The sequence below is a fragment of the Crocodylus porosus genome, unplaced genomic scaffold (assembly GCF_001723895.1).
Source record: "Crocodylus porosus isolate Cpor-Errol unplaced genomic scaffold, CroPor_comp1, whole genome shotgun sequence".
In the NCBI taxonomy this organism is placed as follows: Eukaryota; Metazoa; Chordata; order Crocodylia; family Crocodylidae; genus Crocodylus; species Crocodylus porosus.
The window spans coordinates 187112541-187125959 of NW_017728886.1; the positions used below are offsets into that span (position 1 = coordinate 187112541).

The 13419-nt window shown below is 44.8% G+C and overlaps 1 protein-coding gene across 1 annotated transcript in view; it reads left to right on the top strand.

The window, feature by feature from the left end:
• The first annotated feature begins 2000 nt into the window (after positions 1 to 2000).
• Positions 2001 to 13419, top strand: part of GREB1L (growth regulation by estrogen in breast cancer 1 like) — a 229529-nt gene continuing 218110 nt past the window's right edge. Inside the window, exons 1-2 of the mRNA XM_019546864.1 lie at positions 2001 to 2072; positions 7214 to 7309. The gene's annotated coding sequence lies outside the window, so the exon portion shown is untranslated. The remainder of the gene's footprint in view (positions 2073 to 7213; positions 7310 to 13419) is intronic.

The window sequence follows — 13419 nt, forward strand, 5'->3', positions numbered from 1 at the left end:
TGACCCCAGCTGACTTCCTGCCCTTTGGGCAGGGGGCTGGACTCGATGATCTCCCGAGGTCCCTTCCAGCCCTGATGTCTATGAAATCTATGAACTTAGTTGAAGTTAGCAAAAAAATTCTGTGCAACTTGTTTCCTTCTAAAGCAAAGCTTTAGGACCTGTTCAGTTTCTTTTGATTTCAAAGGTAATTGAAGCCCTCAAAACCTAGCTTCATCTAAAAACTTAGTACAATGTTTAACAAGAAACTATTATCAACTTAAACATAATGATAATTACCGTATAGTAGACTGGCATTGTTGAATCATTGTTCAGCTAAGCTACAACTAATAAAAGAAACTCAGACCCAGGAAGGTACTTTACCCTCCTGCTAGCTTGAAGTATAAGTACAGTAGTCCTATTGACAATATTAGGGCTAGTTTACATAATTAAAATTATGCACATCTATAAGTACCTTACTAGCTGAGAACCTAAATGAAACAAGTGGTTGAGAAGCTTGACTAATGGGTAAATGGGAGTGATGGGCACTGTTACAAATTATGCATATGTGCAGATCCTACTCCAAAAGGGACCTGCTTCCTCTCTGGGCTACCTAGTGCCTTAGAGTCCTGGGTGTTCAAATGCATGTTTATATGTCACTCTGATATCATAATGTAACCTACTTGCAAGGAATGAAAAATAAATGGACTAAGCAAGAGGTATTAAATACATCTATAGCACCTCTCTCCATCTTTTTAAATTCCATTGGAGCCCACAGAAGATTCCTATGAAGTAAGAATAATTACTAATAATAATTTCCATTAGCCTCTCTTCTGAAAGGAAGAGGCCAAGGCAAGGGCCAGGATGAGCTCTTTGATATCTGTGTCCCTGAGAGCAGGTGAGAGAAGAGGGCTAGGGACACGGTCTTAAAAAGGAGACAGGAGAAGGCCAGCAATAGGTGTGGGGTAGTCCAACTCAGCCAAGGAGAGAGAACTCATTGTCAAGGGCTCCAAGCAGTGTTCCCTCTAAGCTGTGTGGTGTGTGTGGCTGTGCAGGCATGCCTGGCAGTGTGGCATGAGTGTGCCTGTGTGGCTGCACATGCCACACAGCTTAGAGGGAACGCTGGTTTCAAGGCATTGTCTCCCTGAGCTGCAATCCTACCATCCTCCATACACACCCTTCAGTCATCTACCTGCTTTCAGTCACCACACCACCTGCTCCTTTGAACTCAACCACTTCCATATGCATGGGCCTTGCCAGCCCTGGTCCCATCTGACCCCTTGACTCTTCCTGCTCTTACAACCTCCTCCAACACAACCTGATCCTCTTCCCTGCGCCTTCTGCCTAGACTGCCTTCCTTCTGCTGGGCTGAATCTGTCCCCCCTGCAGGCCTTCTCTGATCTCCTCAGCACTGCCTCCCACCTCTACCCCAGCTCCAGCTTCACCCCCACAGCTGCCCATCCCCTCACACAGCCTAGCCCCGTCCTCACCCTGCCTCAGGCTCCACCTGACAATCATAGACAAGGAGGGTGGGAGGGCATCTAGTCCAACCCGCTGCTCAAAGCCCCAGCTACCGGATCCCAGCCAAGGCTTTGTCTACCCCCGTCTTAAAACCGTCCGAGGACAGAGATGCCCCCACCTCTTTGGGTAACCTGTCCCAGTGCTTCCTCACCCTCCTCGTGAGAAAGTCTTCTTAACACCCACCCCAAACCTCCCTTGTTGCAACCTGAGACTGCCCTGGGTGGTGGCAGACGACAGACCAAGGAGCAGCAGCAGTGCGGCTCCATCCTCTCCGGAGCCCCCTTCAGGCTGCTGTCAAATCCCCGCTCCGTTTCTCCAGACTAAACCAGCCCCGCTCCCGCAGCCCCCTCCCCATCTGTGCTGCCCTCCCCAGTGTGCCCGCACCCCTTCCGCGGGGGCCCGGCCCGGTCCGGCCCTGCCCCTCTCCCGCCGGAGCCGCTGTCAGAGCAGGAGGGGGCGGCACCTGCGGCTCCGCCCCGCCTCCGCCTTCTCCTCCCTCCCTCCGCCTCCCTGAGGCCCGGAGACCGGCTCCCACAGGAGGCGCCCGGTGGTAGCGGCGGCGGCGCGGGGCAGCGGTAAGGCAGCGGCAGCGGCGCCCTCTGGCCCTTTGTGGCCGCGGCGCGGGCGGGAGGGAGCCCCCTTTGCCTGCTCCGCCTCGCCCGGCGCTTGGCGGGGGGGGGGAGATCCCTTTTGTCGCCCTGCAATAATTGTGGGGATGCAGCGGGCCTGGGGAGCTGCCCGTCCGCTGCTCGCGGGAGCGTGTTCCGGGCGTGGCAGCCCCCTGGAGCCGGACAAAGAGCCCGGCGCCGGATCGGGTGCGGAGACGCGGGACGTGCGCTGCCCCGCTGCGCCCGGGGTGGTCGGCCGGGGTCGCGGGCAGGGCTGTTTAGATGCGGGGGGGCTTGGGTAGGGCTGAGCCGGCCTCAGGCAGGGGGTGGGACTAGGCCAGCGTTTCCCAACCCGTGGGTCACAACCCGCTTAAAGAACAAGTATATGAAAGGGTCGCTGAGAAATAATAATTAAAAAAAAAAAAAGGATCCTCCTTTAAAGGAGGAAAACTTTGGGAACTGTGGCTTTTGCCTTGCAGGTTGGCAGAGCTATAGCCTCAAGGGGGGCCTTGGGGGTCCTGCCCCACACACGGAAGGGCTGGGGTTGAGGGCACTGGGTTGGCACTGGCTATTGCTGTTTTCAAAGGGGTCCTGGTACAAAACAGGTTGGGAACTGCTGAAATGGATGAACCTCTGGAGGTCCCTACCAGCCCGGCTTCTAGGTGACTGTCTGAGCATATGGAGGAGTGCCTTTGAGGAGGGGTGGCTGGCATCTGCAAAAGGTTGCACACCTCTGGTAGAAACCTCCAGGCAGGGCCAGCCCAACCGTTAGGCAAACTAGGCGGTCGCCTAGGGTGCCAAGATTTGTGGGGTGGGGCACCAAAATTATATGCAGAACAAAATAACAGGAACATCATTCTAAATAACAGCCCTGGCTGACTGCAGCTTTACCTTGGTCTAAGACCTGTGGTTCCGTAAGGGAAGAAAGACCTCTGAAAAGATCTCAGGGGTAAAAGTTGATTCTAGACTTCTTCTTTTCCTCTATATTGGAAGTGGTGGGGGCACCGAGGTACACCGTTCGCCTGGGGCACCAATTACCCTTGGACCGGCCCTTCCTCCAGGGTTGCACAAGTTGACCTTCAAGGGGATTTTGATGGGGAAGGGAGACCACTTGCTCTTGCTCTCTCTGGCCCCCAACCTGCAAACATAGAAGTCAGTGCTGTACTTACTTATCATGAATGGTATCACTCGTATTGTGAATGGTATCAGTCCTGTAAAGGGCAACCCAGAAATGCAAGTTTTTAGGATCTGTGTTTGCAGTCTTTCTGCATGGACCTTGGAGATGGGAGTTCGACATGTGCCTTTTGGCCTTCTTTAACATGTACAGCATTGGGGTGGGAGACATCTTTTTTTAGATCTGAGTTTCTGGTATCTCTCAGGGCCACATACTTCTTAAATGATCAAGAATGGCCTGTTGAATAGAAAACTAACTTCTTGTTTTCTCATTTAAGGTTAGTAGATTGAATGAATGGAGCATAGGGTTTTCATTACGGTCACTATTTAAAGCTCAGAGCCACAAGTAATTACTAAGTCCCATTGACAATAGATTCTTGTACTTGACCTGATAAAAGATTGTTTGGGTAGATCTTCACAAAGGCCTGCCAGGTTGAAGGACAGGTAAAAGGCTTTGAGTAGTTTTTCATCTGCTGCACACAAGTATGCATTACAGTTTGCTTTATTAATCCTTGTGTAGTATGTGACCTCTAAAGAAACATGAGGCCTTCTAGTGATTGCCAGACCTGTTATCTGAGCACTGTTACTGCCCCATGATGGAATTAAGGGTCTGTATAAAGTGTATTTTCTCTGAAAATACCCTTATTCAGGAGTAACTTCTTATGATGTACTGTTAAAATCAACAACAACAACAAAAAGTTATGTCATTGGTGCATGAAACCTAGGTATATATGTGATTTTTTTTTTTGAATTTTTTTTTTTTTTTTTTTTTTTTTTTTTTAACATAAGTAGTCCCACTGTAACTATGGATTACTTGCTTGGGTATCACAGTTAAGCACAGTGTACTTTGCTTAGTGTGCCCTAGCTGTTAAGCATGGTTGGGTTTTAAAGCTGAAAGTACAGTTGTTAATATAAAATAATAAATGTAGCATGCAACATTTAAATGTTGCTATATTTGCAAATAATATTTTGCATAATGTGCAATAAAGTAAATATTGATTTTTAAATATGAGAGATGCTTTTGTGACTCCAAATTTCAGCATTACAGCTGTATGTAATAAAGCAGTAGCAAATTTAAACTATAGCTGCACCGTATTTGCAAGGACATAATATTAAGAGGGAACTAATGATAATAATACTGATAATGTACAAGCTGAATTATGAATTTTTGTTGTGCTGGTTAAAATAAGTTATTCAAGTATCCCTGTAGTGCATGGTATAATACTTCCATGCAAGACAAGTAGAAAGAAAAAGACCATGATATGTTTGCATAGAATTCCATAGACAAGCAAAGTCAGGGTTGGTTCATGGTTTTGCTATGACTAAATTTCAGTCCTGCTTCAGAAAGTTTGTTGGACTGAAGTTGTTGCACTTTTGAAACACAGGGAAGGGAAGGATTGTTTAGTGGAGGGGCCTGCTTCACCATTAATATTGGGATAAGCAAGGTGATCTGTCTTCTTTTTTTTCTCTCCCCCTTTTTTTGTATTTTCACAAAACTGTACTAAGCTATAGGAACCTCTGTTATCTAACATAGATGAAAATAGAAGTTTCAGTTTGAAAAAATTGTATTTTGTCTTGTTTATTTCTGGAACGTCAATTTCATTCTGAAAGATCTTAAAAGTTCTTCTTATGTTTCTCCTGTTCCTACACTATGATTTGCATCTAATTGTTTCACCTACCACTGAAGTTCTACTGACTCTGGGTGAATGTGGCAACTGTTAACTAGCGCTTAGCAACAGTGCACAATAATTCAGGACAGGAAGTGAAGAAGAATACCATGTCTAATTGAAACTACAGGGGGCACTTATGTAGGACATAATTAACAAAACCTGAAACTTGGACAAGATATTAGGACACTGAATCTTTACTGTTGTGAAAAGCATCATGAAAGCTTTAGTATAAATGTGTATCAGGACCTTGGCTTTACACTTTAGAATGTATGGCCCTTCAAGACTTTAAACAAATTTTGTCTGCTCTTGCACCATCAGCTCTTACATAATGTGTGGTTGAACAGAGAAGAGCCATTTTCAGTTGTTTATAGAAGATAAGCCTGGAAAGGGGGATTTGTGAAGCATATCTGACAAATACAGGAGAAATAGGCCTCCACATGTTGACAGTCCTTTGAGAAGGCAGTTAGTGCTGTAAATTCCTCTCCTACTTTATATACTAACAATCAGAATAGTGCTAATATGCTACAGCAATTTGCATAGTCAAGATACATTAGAAAAGGTAAAATAACAGCAAAATTTCATTCCTGAGTGATTTTTGTTTTTCTTTTTTGACACAGGCCTTTGAAAAATATCAAATTTCATCAGGCTTTTGCTTTAAATATACTCTAAAACAGAGGTTCCCAAACTTTTTCTTATTGTGTACCTCCTTCCAGATTTACCAGCTGCCTGTGTACCCCTACCTGCATACACTTTATATTATAAACCCTTAAATGCCAATTATTATTATAATGAAAATTAAATCTGCCATTACACAATTTCTCCCACATATCCCCTAGCAAAGTCTTGCATACCAGGGGTACATGTACCACAGTTTGGGAACCCCTGCTCTTAAAACGAACACTGATATGAGTAGTGATACATCTTCAGCCCTACTGTTTAGCTATTTTGAAATAGCTTTTTTCCCATAAATGGCATAATATTTAATACAGTATTCCTCATGCAGATACATTAAGGGCATAGTTTCATTTTTTTTACTTCCTAAATTCCTTGATATTAGAATGCTGTGTATGATCCTAACCTGATAAGGAGAGAGAGATTGTTGGAATGAGCACAAAAACTCATATTTTCCCCAAGAACAAGACTGCATTCTAATTAACGGAGTCATTGTTGCTTGTATTGCATGGATTAAAATGGTGGATAGTTGCACAAGAGTAATTGTATATTGTCATTCCATGGGGGTGTTTTAGTATGGTCATAACCAGGGATCCTAGTTTTCTCTGGTTTTAAAAAAAACCCCAATTTTCAGTTAAGAAAAAGTATTCCCAAATCCACATTTTTCTGTGATTTAAATGAAATGACACTGTATACTAGTGGGTGATTCATTTAAATCACGGAAAAATGTAGATTTGGGGTTCTTTTTTTTAACTGAAAATTGGGGATTTTTTTAAATTGGAGAAAACCAGGATCCCTGACTCATAATAGCCCTGGACCAAGAACCCTTTCTCAATGACCTGAAAGAAAATATAAAATAATATTTAGTAAAACTTGAAGATGACACAGATTGCGGTAATGGCAGATATTAATAGGACAGGTCAGTTATGTAGACCTTTTGGATTGCTTGGCAATACCAAGTATGAATAGTGAGCTTGTGGTAACTCATTATTTGGCATGGGAAACTTACCAGAAAACTGCCCAGGGCTGCTGTCACCAGTTTAGAAGAGATGTTGAAAAATTAGTTTTAAAGAAGTGCTGCAATAATGGAAACATGTCTTAAAGTGAGAAACTTGAGATGCTTAATTCATTTAGTTTAAGATTGTGGTCCTCAACCTCATTAGACTCAGTGCACCCCGTGGAAAATACCAGGTCTTAGCTTTCACTCTATTTTTCCATGGTCAAAAAAAAAAAAAAATAGAGCAATTCTTCTGTTGTGAAAAACTCAGAAAGACCTCAACAGGTCACAATGTTTTTTGACCCTTTGTTTCTATTTGAAGTCTCTGGGTTTATCTTGTGAATCATGTGTAAGTGTTTACACGCCCAGCAGTGCTAGAATTGTGCGACACCCTGCAGCATCTTTAAGGATCTTGTCATTTTTATTGCTTGGTTTTGAGACATGCCTAGTCCAAAGAAAATTGCAGTTGTTTAACAGAAATTTGCAAGCAACTTTATGCAAGTCAGATGTATGTAGAATTTTGAATTATGTTAGTGGTGAGAATATGTGATTCTAAAATGTAGTTATTTTCATTTTATTTTGGACATCTTCTGAAGTCACGAGCTCTCACTTGTGTTGACTTACTCTGTTATGCTGTGATGTCACAGCTTCCATGAAACTGATTTGGGACATGCTGGACTATAAGAGACCAGGTAAGAAATTTCTTTATATTTAAATATCTCATCAATTAACACTTGTATAACACCATAACTTTCATTGCATTTCAGAGATGTAATGGGAATAATTTGTCTACTTTGGAATTTAAATATGAGGTAATTAACTGGATCTAAATGTACATGTTCACTAAATGATTTGCCATATTTCAACTTTTGCTACATTTCTGTGGTAGATGACGGGGTTTTGTATATAGTGGAAAGGAATCAGCAGGGAGTATTTCTGAGTCAGTGAGACAAAATGTGACATAGTTTTCATTTAATACTCCAGATGTGAGACACGACTTTGGAAATAGATTTGAAATCAAAGTAACAGTGTGGGTAGACTTAAGACTCTTCATGGAAACACTAGGACAGATGTCTGATAATCTCTCATGTAACACTATCTTAAGTGACTTTAGCTTTAGAAAGATCTTGTGCAAAGATACTCAGATTCTACCAACTGTAGCCTTTGTTTCACCTTTGGTGGTTTTCTTAAAGTGATTATGCAAGTTTTGTATCTGATTAGGGCTCTTTGATGTGAAGCAGTATTTTAATTCTTAACTTTACCTCTGGGGTGAAATGCATTTGGTTGATGATGTTTAATTAAGGATTTTAATAATTAAGGCTTGTCCATACAGCTTCATATTCTTAAAGTTTTGTGTCTTTTGTTAGACAGAATTCAGTTGCATGTCTTGATAGTGTCACTTACCATGAAAAAATTTGCAAGGTTTCCAAAGACAGCACTTAAAGTATATGTTTCTATTTTTGAGAGATGGCTGTGCTTCTCTTCTGTATTCTCTCAGTAAAGATGAAATTAAGATTCTCTGCAGGGAAAGGGACTGAAAGTTTGATCATCTGTTTAAAAAAGGAATTTGTCAGCAGCTGTGGATTTAATAGAGCAAGAGCTCTCTGAGCTTCTCCCATTATGCACCCATTGTGGAAAAATGGTTGAGGGGAAACGGGAGTAGTTTCGAATAGATGGGGCATAGCTGCTGTTTGCACAACGGAGGATTCGGTAGCTGGTTTCATACATAGGATAGATTGCTTTTTTTAAGCATTTTCGACACTTCTTAATGATATTGACCATTCCAGGTGAGGAATAGACATTGTAAATCCTTGCCACTAATGCTTTGGATTTTGGGATCATGCTCATGGAGTGCCTTCCTTTAACTTCAACATCCTGAACCTTCTGGTACAATGTCTTGCTATCATTAAACCTTCTGCCATGGCTGCAGACTACTGCATGCTCATGCTGGGGGAAAGGACATTAAAGCCATTGATTATAATATTGTTTTGTGTGGAGTGTTCTTCTCCGTAGCATGGAGTAGCTTAGGTGATCATGCTATTGTGCTACCTGTTTCCTAGCTTTGTCCCATCTAATTGACTATCTTCTCCAGTATCTCAGGGAGCCCAGCAATATGTTATGCTTTCAGATAGGTGGTTGTTGAATGGGGGTCATGGGAAGCAGACTGTGTTTAGTGCATTCCCATCTCTTCAAAGGTTTTGGTCTAATTTGATTGCAGTTGTTTCATAACGGAAGCATATAGAACTCTTTTTAATACACTCTCTCTATATAATTTAATTCTTGGTGAAACTAGCTGGTTCTCTTTCACCTGCTGGGAAGGTGGATCTTAATTTACAGCTTGGGTGATGTACTTTGTAGTTAGGAAACAGCTGCCTGTTAGAGATGATCATATTGCATGCATGACACCTAAGTATGTGGGTGGTATCTTAATGATAGAAGAATTTCAAAGCATATGCTGTGCGAATGTTATGATATTTTTATTAATATTTTATTTTCCTTCGAGAACAAAATTTAGTTGTGGAGGGAGTAGTCAGATACACAATAGCTGCTGGTGGGCCAGATGACAGAGTAACAATTTTGAAAATTGTTCTTCTGAAGTAAAAATGAAGGCAACTGAGAAGACTTTCATGTCTGACATATGTCTAGAGAAAAGCTGAGAGGTGTACATGGGGTGGGAAACAGTGGGTTTAAAAAAAACAAAAAGGTGCATGAGCCATCTCCAGGACCAGTATATGCATGACCTCACAGGTCTGACTGAAGTAAAATTGGTGGCTTTTCAAATTAACAGCTTCCCCATTTTTTATTTTGTTGCAGAGAATGACCTCTCAGTTCTCAAATCTCTTATTGGAATGGCAATTATAGAATCCCTGGCAGACTGTAGAACTGGAGGGAGAAGACAAAATCATCTCAGTTTTGGCAGATATGGAGGTAGGCAGGATTTCAAGGGTAGTGAGATTAAAACATGTTAGTTTTGGCAAGCTTTTGTGTCAGCAGGCTGTCAAGCTGTAGTGTACTTCTACTGAAACATCAAGTGGTACATAAAGAAAAATCCCATGTGCTTTTTGGACTTTTTTTTATTTAATAAACTAAAGTGCCCACGGGTAGGTTGGGCAGTGCACAGTAAACATACAGACAATTCCCTGCTCCACACAGCTCATAATATTAATAGTGGATTTGAAAGACTAGGGAGTCTATCTTTAAGAATAGGGATAGGAGTTACAGAAATAAAATTGTGGCTATTTTATGTAGGTGACTGTTTTAGCAGGGATATATGTATATTTGGCAGTTATTAACAGGAAGAAAACCCTTGGGGGAGGAGAGGGGAACAACGTTTTCGAACAAGCCAGCGTAATAGACTGCAATGCATCAGAAATTTATCAAGCAGCAAAATATACTCTTCTGGCCACATTTAGCTACAGTAATGACTTAGACTTCTTGACCTTAGTGGATTAATTTTATTTAGTGGTAGCTTGGGGTGCTCTGTTTTCATGTGAGTATAGCTGACTGGTTTTTTGCTAGTCCTGGCTTCAGTTAGTCTAAGTAGGATAGTATAAACTACTGAGATGTTCTTATGAAATCCCACATTTTGCTGAGAGAGCTACTGTCATCCAGAAGGGTGCATATGCAGTGCTGTTTCAGAACGGCAGAAAATTCATCTGGATTTCATTGCTGTCATAAAAGAATCCTGTCTTAATTTTATCACCCAGTTCAATGGCTACTTTTCTGGTAGTGTATCAGATGGCATTGCTTCATGGCTGCTTATCTTCGTAACAAAAAAAAAAAAAAGGGCAAAAAACCAAAGAGTTGATTGAACTGTCACATGGTGGTGAACTTGAGCTTGAATTCAACTTGGTAACTTCTGTTGAGAAGATGGGTTTAAAAAGTGAAACCATTAATGCTGACCAACAGCATACCAAAATATATTAAAGTAGTTTCTTTTTCAGATGATACCAAGCTGTGTAAGGTATCGGATAAAATTCAAAATCATCTTGGTACTTTGGAGAAATATGCTGAGAAAAATCAGATGAAAGTCAAGGACAAGTAGAAAGTACTACACTTAAAAATAACCAATCAAATGCAGAAATACAGACTGGGGAACGATTGTCTAGGTTGCAGTACTGCAGAAGAGGGTCTGGGGTTTACGGTAAACCAGTGTTTTTGAACCTTATTAGCAAGGATCCTGGTTTTCTCTGTTGAAAAAGCTCATATTATCTAATTAGCCTCCCCCCCCCCAAATCTGTGATTAAAATAAAACACCACTATATATTAGGGGAGTGAAGGGGTGTGGGGGGGCAGATCAATGCCCCCCCATGGTGAGGGTGGGAGGGAGCGGGGCAGGCGCTGCCCAGATGGGGCATGGGCGTGGGACAGAGGCGTAGCTTGTGGTGGGGGGGACAGCTCCTGCTGCTGCTTGCACTCCAGGAGGGTGGGGGGGTGTGCCCTAGATCAGTGTGGGGCAGGCGGGCTGGAGCTGGGGCTGCACGGGGCTGGTCTTGGATCGGGTACCAGTGGCTCTGGGAAGGGGCTGCAGCCATCCCAGATTTTGCTGCAGCTTTGCTCCTAGTTCCACCGCTGCAGCCAGCTGCCCAGCATCACCTTGGTTCTTCCCAGCACGTTGGTGGAGGCGGGACATGGAGCCGGGCTGCATCTGGCAGCATGGGCCTGGGAGCGGAGCTGCAGTGAAACTTGGGGTGGCTTCTCTCAGCGCCGCTGGCATCTGCTCTGAGTCCAGCCCCCCCCCGGGTGCCAGCAGCAGGAGCCTGCTCCCCCCACCATGAGCCGCACCTCTATCCTGCACCCCTGCTTCCTCCCTCCTGGGCAGTGCCTGCCCCTGCCCCCTCCCTCCCTCACCTCAGGAGGCACTGATCTGCCCCCTCACACCCCTTCCCTCCTCCCTCCCCCTCCAGTTTTACCAGCTGGAGGCAGCTCTCCATGCTGCCAGCTCTGCTCCGTGCTGCACTGCGGTTAGGCACAGCATGGGCAACTGGTGCCACCTTAGTCGTGGGGAGGGGGATGTGTCCCCCCAGCAACCAGTCAGCAAACGGGGGAGGGGGTGCACCCCCACGCATCTCCTACACATTGCCATTGGGGTGCAGCACAGGCATTTATTAGCCAAATTATTAGCCCCATTGGGACAATATCCGATACAGCAAATTTTCTTTCTACTGGTACCAATTTGATATTGGACCAATATATCAGTGCATCTCTAGTACTGATCAAACACAGTGTTTTATTGATATAGTTACAATGTTCAAGCCATTTGGAAGCATACCAGTGTCTCAATCAATATAATAAAATAAATTCTAAGTACACATAAATATTGGTATTTGATTTTAGGTTTTTATCATGGGAAAGCAGAGCTCCCCCTTCCCCCTTCATTCACCAGGATACAGGTCCAGACCTCTCACTCCCCACCCAGCCCTGCTGGAGAGGGCTTCAGCTGCCAGGGCTGTGGGCCCAGGGACCTGGGTCTGCAGCCACCTGCCCCCCACAGCAGTGCCCAAGCCCGAGCTGCAGCCTGTGGGAGGCGTTGGCTGCTGCAGTGGAGTGGAGTGCAGAGCCTGGATCCCCTTCCCTGACAGGCAGCATAGTCAGAGCAGAGCTCATCAGGGGTGGGGGGCGGATATGGGCTGCCCACTGTGGGCTTGGGGCTCCCTACCCTCCTGTCCTCCCCCCAGGGTCTTTGCAGCCCAGTGGGCAGGATCTGGCACAGCAGGGTAGAGTGGGGCCAGGCGGGGAAGCTCCTTACCACTGCAAGCCCTGCGCTGCCATGGCGAGACACCCCCTGCCTGCCAAGCAGCATCAAGGAGCACAACTCTGCACTGCTCTCAGGTGGGCAGGGGGCAGTTCACCAGGGTGGGGTGGTACTCGGAGCAGGAAGGAGCTTCCCTGCCTGGCCAGGCTCTGTCCTGCTGTGCCAGGTCTAGCCCGCTGGGCCATGAACGGCACGTGCCCCCTCCTCCCCCCCCAATCCTCCCCAGGAGCATGCACAGCAGCGGGGAGCCAGCCCCTCCCCCTCCCCCAAATGAGCCTCCCTTGGCTCCATCCTCCCCGCCAGAGTCCTGTGGCCATGCGTTCTGGCCCCAAGCTCCATGCACCACCCAGCGGGGCAGCAGTCCTAGCTCTACCCAACTCCCTCCCTCCCTCTTTATGGGGGCCACAATCTCCCCATCCTCCCCAGTGCAAGACGTACCTATAGGAGATGCTTGCCAGGCTGCCTGGCAGCCACGTGCACGTGTATGTGTGCATATGCACATGGCACCCCCAGCCCCTTGCAGTCTGGAACTCTGACAGCCTGTGGAGGGCTCTTTGTAAAATTGGAAAATCTGTATGTTTCTCCATTAAAATGAGAAATTTGCATTTTTTTTCCAGTTAAAAGGGCAAATCCACTAATTGCACACTGAAAAGATCTTTTGGCATCTTAAGATGTTTCAGCACCCTTTTTGAAAACCGTTTTCCAAGCACTGCCTTAAGTCTAATAAGCAGGGATCTGGGTTTTCCTTTTCCCATGGAAAAAGGGAGAGGTTTTTTTTCTGTTTTTCCATGGGAAATGGAAAACCCAGATCCCTGCTTATTAGACTTAAGGCAGTGCTTGGAAACTGTCAGCTCTTAGTTTTCACTTATGTTTTGACTGCAGAAAAATGATGCAACAATTCTTTTGTTGCCAAGAACTTGGTTCAAAACAGGTCAGGGCTTGTAACACTATAGATTCCTATTTGACCCTGTCCCTGTCCTCATCAAAAAGCTGGGAGACTGTGGTGTCGATGCCCACACGGTCAAATGGGTCGCCAACTGGTTGGAG